This window comes from Electrophorus electricus, chromosome 16, assembly GCF_041902795.1.
Source record: "Electrophorus electricus isolate QZ-2024a chromosome 16, ASM4190279v1, whole genome shotgun sequence".
Taxonomy (NCBI): domain Eukaryota; kingdom Metazoa; phylum Chordata; class Actinopteri; order Gymnotiformes; family Gymnotidae; genus Electrophorus; species Electrophorus electricus.
In genome coordinates, this window is record NC_137512.1 from 1195001 (window position 1) to 1217500 (window position 22500).

At 43.9% G+C, this 22500-nt stretch overlaps 1 protein-coding gene across 4 annotated transcripts in view; it reads left to right on the forward strand.

Annotated features, from left to right (window-relative positions):
* The window catches only part of lingo2 (leucine rich repeat and Ig domain containing 2), a 209197-nt gene that overhangs the window by 65366 nt on the left and 121331 nt on the right, over positions 1–22500 (forward strand). Inside the window, exons 2-3 of one of the 4 annotated variants that reach the window (XM_081698952.1) lie at positions 4040–4138; positions 12267–12371. The exons of 1 other annotated variant lie outside the window; for it this stretch is intronic. The gene's annotated coding sequence lies outside the window, so the exon portion shown is untranslated. The remainder of the gene's footprint in view (positions 1–4039; positions 4139–12266; positions 12372–22500) is intronic. 2 more of the 4 variants (XM_035532440.2, XM_081698953.1) reach the window with 2 other exon arrangements.

The window sequence follows — 22500 nt, forward strand, 5'->3', positions numbered from 1 at the left end:
ACAGGCCTCTGTGCAGGAGACAGGAGGTGAAGATTCAATCCAGTATTGATCCTAAGAGTGTTTGGCTGTGGCTGGATGCAAATACGCCCACAGAAGACAAGCACTCTTCTGCTCTCGTTACCCAGGGAATGAGATGACAGCCACAGGCTCCATCAAACTCTCCATCAAACCCGCCAGGCCACTATTGGACTTTAACAGACACATGAACTCCAAAACGTCTCTGGAAGTGCAGATGCTGCAACAATTTGACAAACTTTTTGCAAAGTTCAGTTGCACTTCCAGTGCTGTTCTTCACATCAGAAGCATAGCTAGCGTTACTGTGATGGCACAGGTACGTTCCGATATTATTCCACCAAAAGACTTATGGGATTATAATACAATATTTGGTTGTACATATAAACTCACAAAAGGATTGCAGGTCATAGAATGGCTAACTAAACAAATGTGCTACTTTTCTTTAAATTGGGTTTGCTCAAATATCTTTATACATGATGTTAAGGGCTTTGTAAATCATTCTGTGGTAAACAGTGAATGAACATTTACAAAATTGTAAATCAAGCTGGAAAACCTGGTGTTCTTAGCATATCAGGTCATCACCGTGTTTATGTGGTAAAGCTTAGCTAGTGTTGCTTTTTTTTACAGTTTAATACAGAGTTGTATATGTCAAATTATTCAAGTTATTCACAATATATGAAGTGAAAGTGATTCAAGGAAGATTGCAAGAAAGATTTGAGTCACTGAGATTATTGAAATCAAGCAATCCTGTGTTTTAGTTTTATCTGTCATCAGTTGTTTTCTGTTCTGCAGTCACATTCTCAGCTTGGTTCTCAATTACTCGTTTATCTGTCTGGATCTGGAGGTCTCACAGGTTCTCAGCCTTGCAGTTCTCCACCATCCTGTCCAGCTCATGTGTCTTGCATATGTTCCTGTATGTGATTCTTGACACTTGTGTCTCAGTGTTTGCCATCCCTGGCATGTCTTACGTCCTGCTACCAGGCGCTAAACGTGTGGCACTGGGTCATATGTTTTCTTGTAGCTGATCCAGACAATGCTTAGATTGGTCTGTCTGGTTTGGAGTTCTGCTGGACAGCTTTATCTGTCAGCAGGTGATGCGTTTAGACTCTGGTGTTGCTACCAAGCCCCTCCTGAGCAGTAGTTTTCTTATGTTGTGGGCAGGCAAGTTTGTGGTCTGTGGTTGGATGGTGTTTGGCCCTTGTTGGGGTCCTTCATATTCAGTAATGCCCTGCCTTCTGTTATTCAGCTCTGATTGGAGCCAACATTAGCATTGTTTCTGCTGGCTGGCCAAGCAGAGCTGTTCGTTTCCTTAGCCAGTTTGGGTGACTCATGTCTGGGCCAGGATCTGCCTGGTTCTTCATGTTTCTCACCTACTCTTGGATTTCTGCTGTCGTCATGCCGACTGCTTCCTGCTTTGAGATCTCTTAACCACTGAGCATGGTTGTTATGTGATGGCACATTCTCCGATATGTGAAGATAACTATTCCCATATCTTACCGTGCTGTCCTGTTTCAGCTGTGGGTGGATCCACACTCAGGCTTGAGAGTACAACCCTGACTGAGAGTACACGTTGGACTGGTCATTGGTGAAAAGGGAATTTCCTCTGTTGGCCTCTACTTCTTTGGTGTTTCCGCGGTCTGGATGCCATACTGTTTGGTTTCTGGACCTTTGTTAGAGATCTGGACCCACACATGGTAAACTTGTGATGTAAAAAGCACTTTATAAATAAACTTGACTAGTCTTGTTTAAAAGACCTTAGAGCCTCACTTATAGGGCTCAGGACACATGTTTGATCTGTCTACCCTTCTGCAGCTCTGTTAGTGTGCTGACGTCCACCTTTATCTGGGTGTCCAGCCTCTGTTTCCAAAGCTGGACAGTGTGAGGGGTCCGTGGCTTGTGTTTTGTGGCCTGGGGTCTGAAGCATAATTACTGAGGCAGCAAACACCAGTTTGTTCACTTAGACTTGGTGTATGTCCAGGACGGTAGTTAGTTTAGTCACGATCATCTTTCACACGTCCACAGTGTCCACATTATTCACACATGTCCACATCACACTCTGGTAGTGGTAGATGCCAGACGCATTGTGACCATTCTCCTCAGATCTCAGATGCTTCTTCTGGGCAGTGGTGTTTTCCCTTTATTGCATCTCCGGTTGTGAGAGGAGGCAACGTTCCACATTACTTGCTCACTAACTGCTCGGCTCATGGAGGAAGGCGCTGTCTTCAGTCATAGCTCCCCTGTCTTACACCGTCTGGCTGGGCTTGTGGGCTCGTTGCAGAGCCATGTTCCTTAGTTCCAGACTCTCTACCTTCACAGTCTCACATTTCAGATACAGAACTGCCGCACCAGGAGTCTTCTGGTGTTAGTCGGGATTTTGCCTGACCCAGAGATCAAACTACAATGATCTGCATGCAGTTGCCTTAAGCACTAAACCACTAAACTACAAGTCCTACATTTGTTTCTAAATACCATATCTAGCAATCATATATCTTATATATGATTACATTATCATTTATGCTTATACGACCTGGCTTCTACAAATCTTTAAATCCTTACTATTTGCTGTTATGTGATCTTAGAAATTGCCCTCAGAAATAATGTAGTTATTGAACAACCTTAAGGGTCCACCTCAGTACACTTTTGAGATTGGCATTTAAATGAACTACAATGTATTTACATGTTTATTTTTGTGTTTTTATTGACATAGCATCCATCTTATTGTGGAGTCCTCACTAGTGAGACTTTAGGACACATTATTTATCAGAGCCATGTGAGATACACGTCTGAAGGTCAAGGGGTCTTTGTCTCAAAACAGCATAAAATCGGTTCCCCAGAGCTGCGTGTCTGTCCTTGGCCAACAATGTTGACAATAGGGCTACAACAATGTTTGGGCTTCACTGGGCCGAGAGATGCAGCAAGTAGACAGAATGGTCAGTCAGATTTGTGTCTTCTTTGACCTCTGAGTGGAATATAGCTGAGGCAGATTCCCTAGGAAAGAGATGGCTGTGTCCTGAGAGGGACAGGCCATTCAGGAGGACATGTGTTCAGGAACTGGGCATTCAGGACATGCGTTCAGGACATGCATTCAGGACATGCATTTAGGAGGACATGTGTTCAGGAACTTGGCATTCAGAACATGCGTTCAGGAGGACATGTTCTTGAAATTTTGTGTTCAAGACATGTTCTCACTGCTGTCTGACTTGCTTTGTAATTACCCATGAAATTACATAGTTAGGATTTATGAGCGAGGTCTCTGTGTAGTAGTACAGACATTTATAGCTGTTCATCTCTCCTGCATTTGTTGGTTGTTAAGGGATCTAGGTTGTACTTTTGTTCTAATTTCCTTCATGTTTATCTTTCAGACAACAGAAAACCTGAAACCTGGAAAATCCAGGAACATTAAAATCTGACCCTAAAGTTCTCTCTGACATTTATTGAAAACCCTCTGACAGACAGCAAAGTCAGGCCATGCTCTGATGAACCCCGTCTCTGCTTACGATAAAAGACAGATGTTTTTACTGCCCCCTACCTGTGACATTGGTCAGTGTGAACTGTGTGAAGTGTGAAGGTGGGCCACGGTTGTACCCACCCTGGTGGCAGTGGCCCGATCCTCTGAAGTGTCTCGTGCAATCCTTTGCTGAGCATTTTCTGTGAATTCTTTTGAGCTGAGATTCCCCGCAGTTACTCCTGACATTTGTCATTCAAAAACTTCATGCGTTTGCCATTCAAGATACGGTGGTGAGAACACACACACATGGCACAGGCAAACAACACCTCTTGTAGTGCTCTGGGTTTCTGGTAGTTAACTGAGGAGATGGGATATTTTGTATTCGTTGGTATTCTGAGGTACCAAACTATGTCACACAGGTCTTGTTCTGTGTGGTCCCCTTGTGTGCAGGTTTTTGTGGGCAAATAGAAAATTACTATTTAAATTACAAATTACAAAAAAGAAAAGTTCCATTTTTGTTGTTGTTGTTGTTGTGCTTGAAAGTGAATCCACCCAGACACCTCATTCCTGCTTTAGTCTGCAGAGTCCAAGAGTGTCGAGGTGTCCAGGAGACAGAAGAGTCCGGAATGGACTCCTCCCACAGAGTAAAGAAGACCTGTCTCATCACACAGGAAGGTCTGTCTGTCTAAGCTCTGTCTCTCCCTCTGATCATCACAAAGGAAGGTCTGTCTGTCTAAGCTCTGTCTCTCCCTCTGATCATCACACAGGAAGGTCTGTCTGTCTAAGCCCTGTCTCTCCCTCTGATCATCACACAGGAAGGTCTGTCTGTCTAAGACCTGTCTCTCACACTGATCATCACACAGGAAGGCCTATCCATCTACACACACACACTCACTCACAAATATACATCAACAAGCACACAAACGCAAACAAACACACACACACACATGCCTACAGTAGACTAATGTGTACCGGTAGAGGGTTTGAGGTCTTTTTTCAGCCCATGATAGAGGTCCACTTTAACCAGTGTCTCCGTCAGTCTCCCAGGGCAGTTTGGAATTATCCCCTGAACCATTCCTTCCCATGGGTCTCCTTTTTCTTCTCCTCTCACTTCTGCAGGTTTACGGCTTTATGATCTAGCAGGCATATTGGATTTTGCCTTTTCAAATCCCTCATGCAGGTCTATACAGGGAGTTTGCTCTTATCCTGTCATAACATTTGCTATTTTCTTCTTTTTTTTTAGAGACTGTTCAATGCTGAATCCTGCCTCACACAGGAAGTCTGTCTGCTCACTAGCACCTGACTCTGCTTTACAATTGCGTTTCCTTTTAAGCCAAAATTCTGAAAGCCTTGGTTAATCACTCCACTCAGAGTCAAGGAACAAAGAGGCTTGGGGCCAACTGCACAGTTTAAGGCAAAATAATGACACGGAAAAACAAATGTGTGATTCATCTGTTAAAATATGGCTAACTGGTTCATTGGTTAATTGGTTAATTGCCTCCCAATTACTTTGCTGTTAAACACAGGACAGGTCTTCAGAAGGAAGTGCCCTGGCATTCGGCTGATGCTTTGATCTCATTGATGAGCTCAGTCAAACCTCACTGGGATCCTCTACTTCTACCCCGGGGTCCTTTTAATTACCCCACACTTATCATCGCACCTAGGCTAGGGGCAAACACTCCAACAGAAGGAGCTCTGTGATAACAGAGCAGAGGGATTGAAAAGCCCAGTGAACCTCAACATGAACAGAGAACAGTCTTAACAGAGGACAGTCTTAAATACGACATGAACAGAGGACAGTCTTAAATACAACATGAACAGAGGACAGTCTTAACAGAGGACAGTCTTAAATATGATATGAACAGAGGACAGTCTTAAATATGACATGAGCAGAGGACAGTCTTAAATATGACATGAACAGAGGACAGTCTAAAATACGACATGAATAGAGGACAGTATTAACAAAGGACAGTCTTAAATATGATATGAACAGAGGAGAGTCTAAAATATGACATGAACAGAGGACAGTCTTAAAAGAGGACAGTCTTAAATATGACATGAACAGAGGACAGTCTTAACAGAGGACAATCTTAAATATGATATGAACAGAGGACAGTCTTAAATATGACATGAATAGAGGACAGTCTTAAATAAGGCATGAACAGAGGACAGTCTTAACAGAGGACAGTCTTAAATATGATATGAACAGAGGACAGTCTTAAATATGACATCAAGAGAGGACAGTCTTAAATACGACATGAACAGAGGACAGTCTTAACAGAGCACAGTCTTAAATATGATATGAACAGAGGACAGTCTTAAATATGACATGAACAGAGGACAGTCTTAACAGAGGACAGTCTTAAATATGATATGAACAGAGGACAGTCTTAAATATGACATCAAGAGAGGACAGTCTTAAATATGACATGAGCAGAGGACAGTCTTAAAAACGACATGAACAGAGGACAGTCTTAACAGAGGACAGTCTTAAATATGATATGAACAGAGGGCAGTCTTAAATATGACATGAACAGAGGACAGTCTTTAAATACAACATGAACAGAGGAGAGTATTAAATATGATATGAACAGAGGACAGTCTTAAATATGATATGAACAGAGGACAGTCTTAAATATGATATGAACAGAGGACAGTCTTAACAGAGGACAGTCTTAAATATGACATGAACAGAGGACAGTCTTAAATATGACATGAGCAGAGGACAGTCTTAACCACGACATGAACAGAGGACAGACTTAAAAACGACATGAACAGAGGACAGTCTTAAATATGACATGAACAGAGGACAGTCTTAAATATGACATGAGCAGAGGACAGTCTTAACAGAGGACAGTCTTAAATATGACATGAGCAGAGGACAGTCTTAAACACGACATGAACAGAGGACAGACTTAAATACGACATGAACAGAGGACAGTCTTAAATATAACATGAACAGAGGATAGTTTTAACAGGGGACAGTCTTAAATATCACATGAACAGAGGACAGTCTTAAATACGACATGAGCAGAGGACAGTCTTATCCACGACATGAAAAGAGGACAGACTTAAATACGACATGAACAGAGGACAGTCTTAAATATGACATGAACAGAGGACAGTCTTAAATATGACATGAGCAGAGGACAGTCTTAACAGAAGACATTCTGAAATATGACATCAATAGAGGAGAGTATTAAATATAAAATGAACAGAGGACAGTTTTAAATACAACATGAATAGAGGACAGTCTTAACAGAGGACAGTCTTAAATATGATATGAACAGAGGGCAGTCTTAAATATGACATGAACAGAGGACAGTCTTAGATATGACATGAACAGAGGACAGTCCTAAAAACAACATGAACAGAGGACAGTCTTAAATATGACAACATGAATAGAGGAGAGTATTAAATATAAAATGATCAGAGGACAGTCTTAAATACAACATGAATAGAGGACAGTCTTAACAGAGGACAGTCTTAAATATGATATGAACAGAGGACAGTCTTAAATATGACATGAACAGAGGACAGTCTTAAATATGATATGAGCAGAGGACAGTCTTAAATATGACATGAACAGAGGACAGTCTTAAATACAACATGAACAGAGGAGAGTATTAAATATGATATGAACAGAGGACAGTCTTAAATACAACATGAATAGAGGACAGTCTTAACAGAGGACAGTCTTATATATGATATGAACAGAGGACAGTCTTATATATGACATGAATAGAGGAGAGTCTTAAATATAAAATGAACAGAGGACAGTCTTAAATACAACATGAATAGAGGACAGTCTTAACAGGACAGTATTAAATATCACATGAACAGAGGACAGTCTTAACATAGGAAAGTCTTGAATGTGATATGAACAGAGGACAGTCTTAAATATGACATAAACAGAGGACAGTCTTAAATACAACATGAACAGAGGACAGTCTTAAATACAACATGAACAGAGGACAGTCTTAACATAGGAAAGTCTTAAATGTGATATGAACAGAGGACAGTCTTAAATATGACATGAATAGAGGATAGTCTTAACAGAGGACAGTCTTAAATATGATATGAACAGAGGACAGTCTTAACAGAGGAAAGTCTTAAATATGATATGAACAGACGACAGTCTTAAATACGACATGAACAGAGGAGAGTATTAAATATGATATGAACAGAGGACAGTCTTAAATATGATATGAACAGAGGACAGTCTTAAATATGATATGAACAGAGGACAGTCTTAACAGAGGACAGTCTTAAATATGACATGAACAGAGGACAGTCTTAAATATGACATGAGCAGAGGACAGTCTTAACCACGACATGAACAGAGGACAGACTTAAAAACGACATGAACAGAGGACAGTCTTAAATATGACATGAACAGAGGACAGTCTTAAATATGACATGAGCAGAGGACAGTCTTAACAGAGGACAGTCTTAAATATGACATGAGCAGAGGACAGTCTTAAACACGACATGAACAGAGGACAGTCTTAAATATGACATGAACAGAGGACAGTCTTAAATATGACATGAGCAGAGGACAGTCTTAACAGAAGACATTCTGAAATATGACATCAATAGAGGAGAGTATTAAATATAAAATGAACAGAGGACAGTTTTAAATACAACATGAATAGAGGACAGTCTTAACAGAGGACAGTCTTAAATATGATATGAACAGAGGGCAGTCTTAAATATGACATGAACAGAGGACAGTCTTAGATATGACATGAACAGAGGACAGTCCTAAAAACAACATGAACAGAGGACAGTCTTAAATATGACAACATGAATAGAGGAGAGTATTAAATATAAAATGATCAGAGGACAGTCTTAAATACAACATGAATAGAGGACAGTCTTAACAGAGGACAGTCTTAAATATGATATGAACAGAGGACAGTCTTAAATATGACATGAACAGAGGACAGTCTTAAATATGATATGAGCAGAGGACAGTCTTAAATATGACATGAACAGAGGACAGTCTTAAATACAACATGAACAGAGGAGAGTCTTAAATATGATATGAGCAGAGGACAGTCTTAAATATGACATGAACAGAGGACAGTCTTAAATACAACATGAATAGAGGACAGTCTTAACAGAGGACAGTCTTATATATGATATGAACAGAGGACAGTCTTATATATGACATGAATAGAGGAGAGTCTTAAATATAAAATGAACAGAGGACAGTCTTAAATACAACATGAATAGAGGACAGTCTTAACAGGACAGTATTAAATATCACATGAACAGAGGACAGTCTTAACATAGGAAAGTCTTAAATGTGATATGAACAGAGGACAGTCTTAAATATGACATAAACAGAGGACAGTCTTAAATACAACATGAACAGAGGACAGTCTTAAATACAACATGAACAGAGGACAGTCTTAACATAGGAAAGTCTTAAATGTGATATGAACAGAGGACAGTCTTAAATATGACATGAATAGAGGATAGTCTTAACAGAGGACAGTCTTAAATATGATATGAACAGAGGACAGTCTTAACAGAGGAAAGTCTTAAATATGATATGAACAGACGACAGTCTTAAATACGACATAAACAGAGGACAGTCTTAAATATGCTATGAACAGAGGACAGTCTTAAATATGACATGAGCAGAGGACAGTCTTAAATACGACATGAACAGAGGACAGTCTTAAATACAACATGAACAGAGGACAGTCTTAAATACGACATGAACAGAGGAGAGTATTAAATATGATATGAACAGCGGACAGTCTTAAATACAACATGAATAGAGGACAGTCTTAACAGAGGACAGTCTTAAATATGATATGAACAGAGGACAGTCTTAAATATGACATGAACAGAGGACAGTCTTAAATATGATATGAGCAGAGGACAGTCTTAAATATGACATGAACAGAGGACAGTCTTAAATACGACATGAACAGAGGACAGTCTTAAATACAACATGAACAGAGGAGAGTATTAAATATGATATGAACAGAGGACAGTCTTAAAAACAACATGAATAGAGGACAGTCTTAACAGAGGACAGTCTTATATATGATATGAACAGAGGACAGTCTTATATATGACATGAATAGAGGAGAGTCTTAAATATAAAATGAACAGAGGACAGTCTTAAATACAACATGAATAGAGGACAGTCTTAACAGAGGACAGTCTTAAACACGACATGAACAGAAGACAGTCTTAAATACGACATGAACAGAGGACAGTGTTAAATATGATATGAACAAAGGGCAGTCTTAAATACAACACGAATAGAGGACAGCCTTAACAGAGGGCAGTCTTAAATATGACATGAACAGAGGACAGTCTTAAAAGTGTGTTTTACACAAGCGCGCTTCTTCTAATACCACTTAACAGACAAAAGACATTTCAGTTCACTCTCACAACTCACTCTGTTCACTCCCTCTGTTCACTCCCTCTGTTCACTCTCTCTGGTCTCTCGATTAGTTCAGATGCCCAACACACTTTCTTTGTCCATTTTCTCCAGACCCTGTTCTCTCTGCATTCTTTCAGCCCTTGCCAGCTTACTGCTTCAGTTCATGTGCTCTACTCACTCACTTTATTCACCCTCTCAACTCACTCTAACTGTTCACACACTCTACTGCATTCTTTCCGTTCACATGCCCCACTCCTGCTACCATCCGGTTCTCTCTCTCAATACACTCTCTCTTTCACATTCCCAACTCAAATCACTCTTTCAGTGTGTTCATTCTATTCACATTCTCAGATCATTCTCATCTCACGCTCAGATCATTCTCTAAACTCAGTCTCTATGTTCATTCTATCAACTCACTTTTTCAATTTACTCTGTTCACGTAGTCTCACCGTTGTGGACCTGTTTATCCAGAGTTTGACTTCCACAGCGGACACTCTGAGCTGCTAATGTTGTTATGACCTGCTAGCATCCTGCTAATAGAATGGACGAGTGGGTCGATCTCAAACACGTTGATCATCTTTTACGGCTGAGCTGGAGCACGCAGCATCAGGCTTTGATACACTTCCTGCTGTTCTGCTATGGTTTCCAATGAGAGCCCTGATGCACAGATGTTAACACCATCAGACCATGGTGAAGATTCTCTGCTGTGGGACAAATAGAGTCTTTACATCACCTTCCAGTGTTCAGTCAGACCACGGCCATGTGATACACACACACACACACACACACACACACAGAGAAGTGTGCAGTGCTATTTTGAGTTAGCTGTGTGTGAACGGCTGAGGGTGATGGCCTCTCTGCATGTGTGTGTCTGTTTCCGTGGGAATTCTCATTAGAGACTGAGCTCTAATTAATCTTTGTTCCTGACCCCAGCGCCCTAAATCATCCCCCAACATGTGAGAACTGGTGGGTGTGCGGGAGGCCAGGAATGACATGCGGAAAAAACTCCTAAAGGAAGAGGTCTGTTTTCGTGCCACTGCAGACAATCTTCTTATGTGACCAAATTAAAAACATTATTGTCTTCGTGGACACTGTCCCTGAAGACACAACAACATTGTGTGCATGTGGAATGTGTGTGTGTGTGTGTGTGTGTGTGTGTGTGTGTGTGTGTGTGTGTGTGTGTGTGTGTGTGTGTGTGTGTATGTGTTCGAGGATGGACAGTGTGTTTCTGCAAAGAGCCTGTTTGTGTAATTCACTCCTTGCCTGCAGTTGAAGGACCTGAATGTTACTGTAACTCAACCCTTCATCTCTCTCTCTCTCTCTCTTTCTCTCTCTTTCCATCCCTCTATCACTCTCTTTCTCTCTCTCCCTCTATCTCTACCTTTATAGTGTTTTTAAAACCGCTTGTCACTACGATTTAATTAAAATTTCTATCTTGGAAACATAACATGTTTATTAGAAATGTGGATATATTGTAAGCGTACAGCTGACGCAATGCGGACCGATTCGACTTTAGTCCATCAGCACTCTGGCTAACGTAGGAATAACTTGCCCCAACACGCCCCAAGACGGTGTGTGTGGTTGGGCGGGTTAAGGCTGCGTGGGAGAAGAGCGGAGATTACAGAGCTGGACGCTCGCTTTCCGTTCTCAGTCCTGTGTGCTCCATGAGGTGGTGTGTCACTCTGCACCTCCAGTTTTCCATATAGGCCCCTGCACCGTGGAACACGATCAGTCCCCCCTGCCGAGAAGGTCTGATGGCACCAAGTGGAACGCCTCCCTCCTTGCCATAGGCTTTAATCTTCATAATCCAAGGGGGTGATAAATTCCCTGAACCCATGACTGAGCACAGCCTCCTACATTCCTTCTCACTCTTTGGCTCCAAAGCGACACTCGGCCGTGTGTAAGTGTGTAGCAGGGTTTGAACCATAACATCCTGCTTCTCCGACTTATCGAAATAGATGTTTGCCACCGAGTTGTTTTTCACCGTAATGACCCCGTTTCATGTTCCTACCTGAAACGGGCACACAGCTCAGTCTGGCTCGTCTCCAACGTTGTGTGATGTGGGGAGAATGGATGGTAGCTAACAGCAGGGGGCGACATGGAAGAGCAAGGAAGGGACATAGCGAGACGCCACCGCTGTCCCCACGGGGAGGACTCCTCAGGCAAAGCGCTGGAATCAGAGCACACGCGAGGTCCAAGAGCCGCCCGCCATAAATAATTCCAGAATTAACTCAAAGGAAAATGCAGCGTGCTCCAGCTGAGATCGCGTATAAGGGCCATGGTCCATTCTCATTTGTGCTTCTGCCTCCAGCACGACCTGCAATACAGAGACCAGGCACCTGTGAAGCCACAGTGAACTCCACTAACACATTCTCTGGTTTATCTCTGTTTCAGATGTGCCTCTGGGAACCTGGCTGTTGGAGCAGTCTTCAAGGAGTCTGAGGGGCTTTTCCCAAAGCTGAAATCTCATTGGCTGCCTGTTTTCAGAGATCCTGTAAGGTAAGACTCATATTTGTCGGAAAAGCCACCAAGCAATCAGGTGACTTTCTGGAATTCTGGTGTTTATGTGAGTTGCTTGACATGCGCTGAGCTAAAGATGGCCATGACCACAGTCAAAGGGACCAGTGCTCATTCTGAGCATACAAGACTGAAATGAATCCTAAACAAGACAAAACAGAAGTGGAGAGACTCCACGTCTGAGCATGAATCTCCTCCTCCCTGGGTGACATTTTTGCCCAAAGGGCATTGTGTGAGTGGAAATTGCTCCCAGGTGTCAGGCATGTCACCTCTACACGTTTAAATGGATCCTCGGAAATGCCAGCAGGAACCAAAAGACCCCGGAGGGCCGGAGCTCTCCGGTGCTCTGGTTTCCCGTCACGTTCTCTGGCTTGGTCCTATGGCATGAAAATGACGAAAAAAAATGAATCAGCCCGCGTAAATATGAGACAACGGAGACCGAAATAAGGCCTTTATTTTGGAGGTTCTTCTCTGATCCCCGTATTTGCGGCCTAATCTAGTTGAAGCCTGGCTCTCTCAGAGTGGCCGGAGTGTAGAATACACATGTGATTTCTCCTGTGCTACTCCTACACACAGCCACAGGCAGAAGTATGTTGGTGGTCTTTATGCAGCATGTGGATTTTGCCGCATAGACATAGAATATCAGATTGGGACGGTATGATGGAGAAGCTTCTCTATAAACACACTGATACTGTTACACTGGATGTGCCATGTGGGTCCTTGAAACTTTCTCCTCACACAAGATCAGGACCAACTACCCTGAGCTGTTAGTGGGGTAGTTGGAGTGGTAGGATTACACTTAAAATGTACACACAGAAAAACACCAACAATTTAGCAACTCTCTCTCCTCCCCTCTCTCTCTCTCTCCCTCTCTCTCTCTCTCCCCCTCTCTCTCCCTTCCCCTCTCCTCCCTCTCTCTCTCTCTCCCTCTCTCTCTCTCTCTCCCCCTCTCTCTCCCTTCCCCTCTCCTCCCCCTCTCCCTCTCTCTCTCTCCCACTCTCTCTCATCCCCTCTCTCTCGCTCTCCTCCCTCTCTCTCTCTCCCTTCCCCTCTCCTCCCCCTCTCCCTCTCTCTCTCTCCCACTCTCTCTCATCCCCTCTCTCTCGCTCTCCTCCCTCTCTCTCTCTCTCCTCTCTCTCTCTCTCTCTCGCTCTCTCCTCCCCTCTCTCTCTCTCTCCCTCTCTCTCTCTCTCTCTCTCCCCTCTCTCTCTCCCTTCCCCTCTCCTCCCCCTCTCCCTCTCTCTCTCTCCCACTCTCTCTCATCCCCTCTCTCTCGCTCTCCTCCCTCTCTCTCTCTCTCTCCTCTCTCTCTCTCTCTCTCACTCTCTCCTCCCCTCTCTCTCTCTCTCTCTCGCTCTCTCCTCCCCTCTCTCTCTCTCTCTCTCGCTCTCTCCTCCCCTCTCTCTCTCTCTCGCTCTCCTCCCTCTCTCTCTCTCTCTCTCTCTCTGTCTCTCTCTCCCCTCTCTCCCTTCCCCTCTCCTCCCCCCCCTCTCTCTCTCTCCCTCTCTCTCTCTCTCCTCCCTCTCTCTCTCTCTCCTCTCTCTCTCTCTCTCTCTCTCTCTCTCTCGCTCTCTCCTCCCCTCTCTCTATGTTAGTAGTCCATACCCAACCTGCCCAATAATCTGTAGTACATCTGCATTATTTCACATTCCATGTTTTCCTTTGTTTTTACATTAGTTGCATAAGAAGATGCATTTTGCAATATTACATCCTGGCTGTGCTTTATTGGCAGTATAGAGGCATGATTAAGTCATTACAGACACATCTGCCATCCTAATTCCTTAGTAATTTTCAGAGGACTGGGTTGTATTGGCCTAGTGGAGATGACGCTTAATCTAACTGCTGCTGTAAGACTGATTACAGGCGCGGGCAGCAGAGCGCAGGCCCCTGCTGTTCCCAGGTCAGTAGAGGATGGACGGGCACATGCTTGGGGATTTATGGAGGTGTTCTGTGTCTCACTGAGGAGACAGCGATGTTCTGTGTCTCACTGAGGAGACAGCGATGTTCTGTCTCACTGAGAAGACAGAGATGTTGTGTCTCACTGAGGAGACAACGATGTTCTGTGTCTCACTGAGGAGACAGCGATGTTCTGTGTCTCACTGAGGAGACAGCGATGTTCTGTCTCACTGAGAAGACAGAGATGTTCTGTCTCACTGAGGAGACAACGATGTTCTGTGTCTCACTGAGGAGACAGAGATGTTCTGTGTCTCACTGAGGAGACAGAGCTGCACTCTTTTGTTTAGGCACAAAAGGATTGATTTCTCACTTGCACCCCATATTTTCATGTTTTTATAATTTTCAGAAATATCTTTTAAGACATTTTGCCATCAGGACAATCTAATCACAGTGTGTTTGCTAAATAAATGTCTGCTGGCTTTGTCCAAGAAAAGTGTAGTATCTTCAGTGGCCTCAGAAGGTGTTAAAGTGTGAGATGAGATGAGCCCTCACGGAGACACTCCAGTCTTTCTGCCGGTCTTCTGACGTCAGGGCCTGTCTGATGTAGCCAGCAGAGAACACAGCAGTGAGGCTCTAATGGAAAAACTCTGTCCTTCAAATCCAAAGGGGTTTTGTTTTTCCTCCGGACGACAAGGCTGAGGGACAAGGAGCACTCAGGTCTCCTTCAGTGTGCACTCAAGCTGTTGGTGAAGGGATCACAGAATGAGAAGGTCCCAGCTGTGCCTGCACATGGTGCTCCCATATCAGCAGCTGATGGAAAGGTCATGTGAAGATCTGAATTAACAGAGGCAGATTTCATGCTCTGCTATGCTACACACAGCTCTGGAGCTTCTTTGCGCTGGGCCAGTCTTTCCTCACTGCTTTGGAGCTCATGACGTTGCCCGACAGGCACTGATTAGGACAAAGCTGCATATTTCAGAAGAGGTGAACATACTTGGCTTTGAGTTTCACTACTTTACTTTACGTTAACTTGCTTAAACTTACTTTATGTTAACTTGCCTGTCACACAACTTCTAAATGATCTGAACATGATAAGAAGTGTTTTTTTTCTAAATGAATGAATGAATGGATGGATGGATGAATGGATGAGTGAAGGATTGAATGAAAGATCAATTGTTTATTTTTAAACAAATAAGAAAACCAAGAAACTGCACCCAGAAAGATGGTGCAGTGTGTCATCATTTAGTTACACGCAAAGACTCCATATATAGTAGCGTATCTGTTTAAATATGGAGGTTTCAGCACTCTGGACAGCTTCTATGGGTTCCCAGGAGAGGGGGGGGTGTTCGGTGTTTCAGAACCACAGCCAGCTCCTCAGAAAACCCAGCCAGGTCTTAGCAATCACAGTTCACTCATACTCCGTTCCGAAGGGAGCCTGAGAGGTACTGGATCAGAGGAAAAGCTGGTCTGGAGTAGAATCCTGGTGGACTGAACCGAGGCTTAACAGTCACTAACAGTTTCTGAAAGCTAATGAAAGCTAATTATTATTTTAATAAAAAGCTAATGTTGTTTTAAATGAGCAGGACTTTTCTGGTACTATTGTAAACCCTTTCAGATTATAGAACAGTAATTTCATGGTGTGACAGTCATTAAATGAATGCTGTTTTCCTACTGGAATGTTGGGAATGGGAATTCTGTTTTCACTGTGAAAGCGTGTGTACTGAAGGAAGCTAAATTGTGTTTTAAACAAAGAAAGAAAAAATAGAAGCTTCATTGAAAGCATTGCTGTGCCCTTATGCCCTCTGACCTCAGTGATGGGAAGGGGAGATTTCAAGCTTGGTCTCAGGAATACTGCACTGAGGGTGTTTACGTTCATGTGGCCAAAGAACTTGCTTAATGTGCATCTTCCCAGTGGAACATTGTGGAGAAACTGAGCACAGAGTGTGAGTAATGGGTTAGTGACACATTTTTATTGTTTTGGCTCCATGTTCAATCACATAGTGCCTATGAAGTTAAACTGTAGAATGCTCACTTTATTTCTGGGGTTGAACCAGCTCAAATCCGTTAAACTGTGCAGGAATTACAGTCAGTTTTATACACACTCTGCCTTTTTTAGGGTGTTCACTGGCCAGTTAGCTGCTCTGTGCGTGTGGACCATCTGTGAGTCCCTGCATAGTGGATCTTTGCACAAGAAAGCTAACATGAGACCCAGGGAGGACACTAGATGTGGCAAATGACATTATGTTGTCTAAGGTCACCATAGTAACCATATACAATTAGGTAATGTACCTGGTTATATAATGTGTTGAACTAACTAACTAAATACATTGCCAAAATACATGTATGTCTTTGTTAGTGAGGCACCAAAACAGTGGTAATTGGTAGTAAATGTGTCATCGGTGAGTTGTTCCAGCACACTCAGAGTTATAAGCTCATGTCTGTGGTACTAAAGTCTTACAGTTTTAGATGAAGCAGGTTGACTTTCAGGTGAAGAAAGGGTGTATTTTTAGAATGAGCATGTGTCAGCTGTTGAACTGAAAGACAAAGACTCCTAAGTAGTAGGCGGGTTTGTTATTTGCTAGTATTAACTACAGAAAAGAAGTGTTGAGCCTTTCATGTACACACACACCCACCCACACACACACACACACACACACACACACTCACACACACACACACACTCACACACACACACACACACACACAAATAAACAAATGTATACTCACTTATGAGTGAATGTTTCACATTTGCTTCGTGCCGTCTGGTGTGCAGCGTTTTGAAGCGTCTAGTTGTGCCAATAAACAGTAGTATAATCTCAGAAAAAAACCCAGAAAAACAGAGGACAGTTCACAAATGATGGAGTCAGTGATCTCCAGCCAGGCAGGGGAGAAGCCCATTAAAGTGTTAAAGTCAGATCATTTATGAACCTGCGCAATGAAACAGGAGACCATAAACGAGGCACAGTCAATTAGTGTGTGTGTGTGTGTGTGTGTCTGTGTGTTTGTGTTATGTGTGTGTGTGTGTGTGTGTGTCTGTGTCTGTGTCTGTGTGTGTTAGTTAATCTATGCTTCTACATGTGTCCCTAAAAAACTGAAGTTTATGATGTCATCAGGTTTAACGGGAGACGAGGTCAGTCCAGGTTTCATACGCTTGGGAGACCAGAGCCTCTGCAAACAGGGAAAGGTCATAGAAAACTCATTTATGATTTAGCCTGGCTGTCACTCATGGGGTGGGGAGGATAATATGAAAAGATAATCTGTTCAAACACTGATAGATAGATTGTCTGAAACGCCCTCATCTGACGTGAATGTGAACGTGAGTGGACTTACGCTTGTACTAAAGAGCAATTCTGACTGAGAATGTGGCAGTGCATTGATAATACCTATCAATACTTTTCATATTGATCAATACTGCTTATAATACCTATCAGTACTTATCATGTTAATCAATACTGCTTATAATACTTATCAATACTTACCATGTTGATCAATACTGCTTATGTTGCATCCCTATGCCTCAGGACACTGATTGGGCTGTATTAGTTTGCTGTATGTGTGTATGTGTTTGGTGGGTTCAGGGGTTGGAGTGTTGGAGGGCTGGAGGATTTGGAGTGTTGGGGTGTTGGGGGGTTGGAGTGTTGGGGTTGAGGGGGTTGGAGGGTTGGAGTGTTGGGGGGTTGGAGGGTTGGAGTGTTGGGGTGTTGGGGGGTTGGGTGGTTGGAGTGTTGGGGTTGAGGAGGTTGGAGGGTTGGGGTGTTGGGGTGTTGGAGTGTTGGGGGTTGGAGGGTTGGGGTTGAGGGGGTTGGAGGGTTGGGGTGTTGGGGTTGAGGGGGTTGGGGTGTTGGAGTGTTGGGGGGTTGGAGGGTTGGAGTGTTGGGGTTGAGGGGGTTGGGGTGTTGGGGTTGAGGGGGTTGGGGTGTTGGTGAATAGTGCAGGTAATTAAGCATATTTTGCCCTCCAAGTGTTGTAAACTTTTCTGTTTCCACTGACCAGAACACAAGACACTGTAGGCCCTGTTATCACCCACACAGAGTGTCTTCACACTGGCCGTCTGTAGGAGACTGTGGGCATGTTTATGTTTATATCAATCGTATATATGTTGCTTTCTGGGCAAATATTACTATTTAATAATTCATTATTTAAAATATAGCCAAATATATATTTGATATAGATCAAAGGAATGTGTGTGTAAATAATTTTTAACAAACATAAACATTCTGGTAAAGAAAAGGCAGTTTTCCTGTTCATCGCTAAATAATGTAATTACTGGAATATTGCCACCTGCCTATATCATTGTTTTTAGGGCTCAGGGCACTAATGCAAGATGATTGGCTGTTATCTGCCAGGCCCCTCCCCCTGCTCGCTTCCTTCCTGTCTTGGCCTCTTATCGAAGCTCCAGTCTCTTCGGTGGTGTGCGCAACGCTTATCTTGCCGTGAGAGCCTGTTTAGTGCGGACAAGCTCGTCTTGTTTTCCCTGTGGCTGAGAAAGACACACCTCAGCTTCTCAGGATACGGAGTCAGGCCCCCCACCCACGGTGAGTACAGACGGTAGTGTCCAGCCCGTGTCCGGCATTTAGAGAGGCTTTTTTCTGATAGCGAGGGGCGGACTAGACATACAAGCACCAGGGCAGGACAGAAGTGATCCGCTCGGGGACGTATCGGCGATGTCTCCGCTACTGTCCAACATCGCTCCAATGCTAACAGTGGTGAGACGGCAATCTCGCAAACACTGAAGTTCTGAATTCCTCAGTAAACAAGAGTGCAGGTCTGTTTTCTGAGCCCACCTAAACATGTGTTTCAAACGTAGGGTCTGGATTCTCCCTGAATCCTGGCGGGAGGAGACGGTGTCCGTTTTGACGTCCTTCCACATGGATAAGGGTGCAGACTGCGTAAAACTGGGTGAACTACTGCGTGTTAAGGAGGACTGAGAGCGGCTGCTTCAGAAGGAGACTGCTTTCGTGAAAAGGGCGTTTTGTCTCCTAAATAGATCTTTAACGTAGGCCAACTGGATTTATTTCTTACATCTTCATGCATTTTTCATTAATGACTGTCGTGGGAGCGTTAGGCCTTGTCCGGGAAGCAACCCGGGTGTATCAGCGCAGGGACGGGCAAAATTAGACCGATACATCCCCAGAACGAGAGTGACGCACGTCTGTGCCAGCAGTTTATCACTCGCCGCTGAAAGCCTGTCTGTTTTTAGTGTCCTGGTCTGAGACAGTCCCACCCTCAGTCAGCAAGACGTGCTACACGCCCTGTGGTTTCGCTCGATTGCTCCTGGAAGCTTCCACATCCCAGACACCCCAGAGGGCTTCAGCTTGGGAGACACATGGCCACATGGCAGTGAAGAACTACAGGTTTGCTTAACCTGCCTGTTCCTCACTGCTGGAGCGTCGAGCCCACTTATGTTTTGGAAGCTAATGATAGCCTATCACTTACAGCCCAGACAGAAGGTGACTCTTTGTTTTAATCTCCATCTACTGCACATCGTAAGAGCCAGCATTAGTCACTCCAGCATTGAAGAGAAGAGGGACAATATTAGGCAGCAGGAGAAGAGGTGAGGAGCGAGGCCGTGTGGTAAAGCCGTCTGCGTCAGTGAGACAGTATGTGGTGAGTAGCTGGGATGAAGGCCTGAAGCCACACTGCCAGCTTAAACAAAGAGGAAACAGAATTGCTCTGCACCTCAAAGCGCTGAGTTTGAAAACAATAATCTCCCCTGGCAACCATCACACATGTGATGGCCGAACATCCCAAACAGAACAGCAGCACGCAGTCTGTTCGCCATGGAAACAGGAGCTGGTGCCTCCTGAGAACTGGGAGGTGTGTTTGCCCTGCACTGTCCGTCTGCTGTTCTAATGTTTCAAACATGACTGTGGCTGTCACTCTGTGTGATTACATTTACCTGCGGAAGCTGAGCTTCTTGTCCCACTTCCTCTCTGCAGCTGTGTTGATTGTAGCTGGCATGTCTCCTCTGCTCTCTGGTACTCCCTCTCTGTGCCACGCTCGGCCTGTTACGGCTCCTTTCTAAAACATCACACTTTCATTTCCACATATTTCCATTTATTGGCTGTACCGAGTTTCTGAGCATCACACTGTAGCTTGTTTCTGAGTCTGTGTTTCTGGATGAGGTACATTGATCATGAGAGACAGCATGCTAACGCTGGACCAAAGACGCTGGACCAACATTTGTGCATATGTGCACTCTTTCTTGGGGTTATGTGTTCTGCCTTTTGAGCCCCTCCCTCCCCCTGCACACACCCCCCCACACACACACACACACACAAACACACACACACACACACACGAGACGAGACCTTTAACGCTGCCAGATCTTACTGAGCTGGCTGACCAAGTTATAAAAGCTGTTAATATCACATCATGCCCTGTCTGGAGAAGCTAGCATTATGTGACATTTTGAATAGATATCCAAAATAATATCTAAAAATAAATCAATCAATAAACAAATAATAATAATAATAATAATAATAATAATAATAATACATTATCATAATGGTGGGATATGTTGTAGGTAGCCACTAATTTCCTACCACCACCATACACACACACACACACACACACACACACACGGGCTTGGAAAGGTCAGCTTACTGCAGGCTCTTCTGTCTGAGACCACAAGCCACAGTAAAGTCACATTCTTAAGCAGATAAAATGCTTCATATTTATGTATTTCATTTTCCCTCTGGGTGGAGGGAAGGTCACCCTCTTATGTGCCATAGATGGGGAAGAAGAAGCAAAGGAGAGAAAGAGAGAAGAAGAGAGAGAGAGAGAGAGAGAGAGAGAGAGAGAGAGAGAGAGCAGGAGAGAGAGAGAGGGAGAGAGAGAGAGAGAGAGAGAGAGAGAGAGAGAGAGAGAGAGAGCAGGAGAGAGAGAGAGAGAGAGAAAGACTAGTGCTTAGTTAAGCAAGCCTGGGACATGCAGTGAGTTTCAAAGTCTTCCGTGTTTATGCAACATCTTTCGTTTTGACACAGGGAGTGTTGGATTTGTGGATGTACAAATGTCAAAGATTTCCCCCCTGTTGGCACTGCTGGGCCCTCAGAGGTCTCTCCCTCTCTCTCTCTCTCTCTCTCTCTCTCTCTCCCTCCATTTCCTCTCTCTCTCTCTCTCTCTCTCTCTCTCCCTCTCCCTCTCTCCCTCCATTTCCTCTCTCTCTCTCTCTCTCTCTCTCTCTCTCTCTCTCTCTCCCTCTCTCTCTCTCTCTCTCTCTCTCTCTCCCTCCATTTCCTCTCTTTCTCTCTCTCTCTCTCTCTCTCTCTCTCTCTCTCTGAAGACCTGGATGAATGTCTTTGCTTTTTGACGGCTGTTATCAGCTGGAAGAGCTGAGGATGGCACAGAAAAGACATGAAGTTTTGTTTTTATTTTCCAGGTGTCTGAGGAAATTGGTCTCAAACGCCTAACTGAGATGCATCTCGGTCTGTGGAAAATGCCAGCAAGAGTTCTCCCACGGCAACTCGCAGAGTCCGGCGTCTTATAAATAACTTATCAACCAAAAATGTTATTAGCAGTTAATTGAATTAGCCCAACTAAATGAACTCATCACCCTGAACAGCGTAACAGAGGAGAATGTGATCACAGTGCAGGCAGCTGTTTGCATATTCAGAATGAGCCCAGAGAGGACAGATATGTTGTTAGATGACTCACACCAAAGACACCAAACTCACAGCAGCAGTTCCTGCCATATTTGTTACATCAGCTTTTCCTGTGCAAAGGCTAAACTAAGCATGAGGTTTCACACAGCACTGTATCCTGAGAGACTCCTTCCTCCTGTCTGCTACACACACTTCTGTTACTCCTGAAACAGGGGGACTGTTACACACACCTCTGTTACACTTGAACCAGGGGGACTGTTACACACACCTCTGTTACACCTGAATTAGGGGGACTGTTACACACACCTCTGTTACACCTGAATTAGGGGGACTGTTACACACACCTCTGTTACACCTGAATTAGGGGGACTGTTACACACACCTCTGTTACACCTGAAACAGGGGGACTGTTACACACACCTCTGTTACACCTGAATTAGGGGGAATGTTACACACACCTCTGTTACACCTGAATTAGGGGGACTGTTACACACACCTCTGTTACTCCTGAAACAGGGGGACTGTTACACACACCTCTGTTACACTTGAACCAGGGGGACTGTTACACACACCTCTGTTACACCTGAATTAGGGGGACTGTTACACACACC